The 1,005-nt window shown below is 36.2% G+C and overlaps 1 protein-coding gene across 1 annotated transcript in view; it reads right to left on the bottom strand.

Annotated features, from left to right (window-relative positions):
* LOC119591517 (protein lines-like) overlaps window positions 1-749 on the bottom strand; it is a 9,358-nt gene extending 8,609 nt beyond the window's left edge. Inside the window, exon 1 of the mRNA XM_037940266.1 lies at window positions 495-749. The gene's annotated coding sequence lies outside the window, so the exon portion shown is untranslated. The remainder of the gene's footprint in view (window positions 1-494) is intronic.
* Window positions 750-1,005: the final 256 nt, after the last annotated feature.

Genomic DNA, 1,005 nt, shown 5'->3' with positions numbered 1-1,005 from the left:
TCTTTATATACAGTCATCTATCCAAATCAAAAGAGAGAAAATATGTTAAATGAAAAAAAAACACAAGGAGATCAAACATAAGTGCTTAAATGGGTTGTAATAACTTGAAAAATAATAAGAAATGGAGAGGAAATTCTTTATTTGATTTAAGAATTAATAACAATGAGCATTTGAGAGTAAAATAAAATACAACCAATATATCAACTTCCCCCTAGCTAAACACTCCCATAGAACATTGCAATATCATAATACCCTTCCTTGACTATGGGACATAAAAATTCCTTGATCAAAATCGAGGAAAAACATTTAATTTAAGTAAAGTTCTGAAAAAAAATTGACATGAGATTAAGAAGATACAAACTAGATTACACATACACTGATTACGGCAATCTATTTTATTTTCCTCTCTGCAGACTAGACATATATTACCTTTAACTTCCTTACTACACCCTTCCTTCCCAGATAGAAAAAAAATCTTAAGACTTTTAACTCACCTCAAAAAGATGTTTTTTCGCATCCAAGTTGAAGAAGTTCAACCCAATGGCCAATTCTCACACTTCCACCTCTCCTTCCTGCCACAAACACTCACTCATGCCTTCTTCTCGCTCTCCCAAACGTATCCTCAGTGAATCCCCCGAGCCAGAGGAGAAAATAGCCTTAAAATCCCGAGGATCGAGTCACATTACACTTCCGATTCACAAAATCTCACCTTCGCCTCCACTTCGCTCGCGAGAATGAAGCGAGAGTCTAAAGTTCCTTCTCTCTGGGCGGAGGGTTTAAATTCTCTCTTTAAGTGTACTAAGTCTGCTTGGTAATTCTGGCACAGTCTCACCACCCAGTTTGGAAATTTTGGAGAGCAGTGCGAATATATTCTTATTCCATAGCGGAATTATAGTTTTTCATTGTATACATTTGCTTGTGGTTGTTCGCTTCATCCGAAGGAGTTATTCCGAAGGAGAATGAAAATATACATTTATGTTCTTCTGTATCCTTCGCTTTCTCGTA

This window comes from Penaeus monodon, chromosome 28 (genome assembly GCF_015228065.2).
Source record: "Penaeus monodon isolate SGIC_2016 chromosome 28, NSTDA_Pmon_1, whole genome shotgun sequence".
Lineage (NCBI taxonomy): Eukaryota > Metazoa > Arthropoda > Malacostraca > Decapoda > Penaeidae > Penaeus > Penaeus monodon.
Note: the sequence above shows the minus strand (reverse complement) of the source record. Positions and strands in the feature narration are given on the sequence as shown.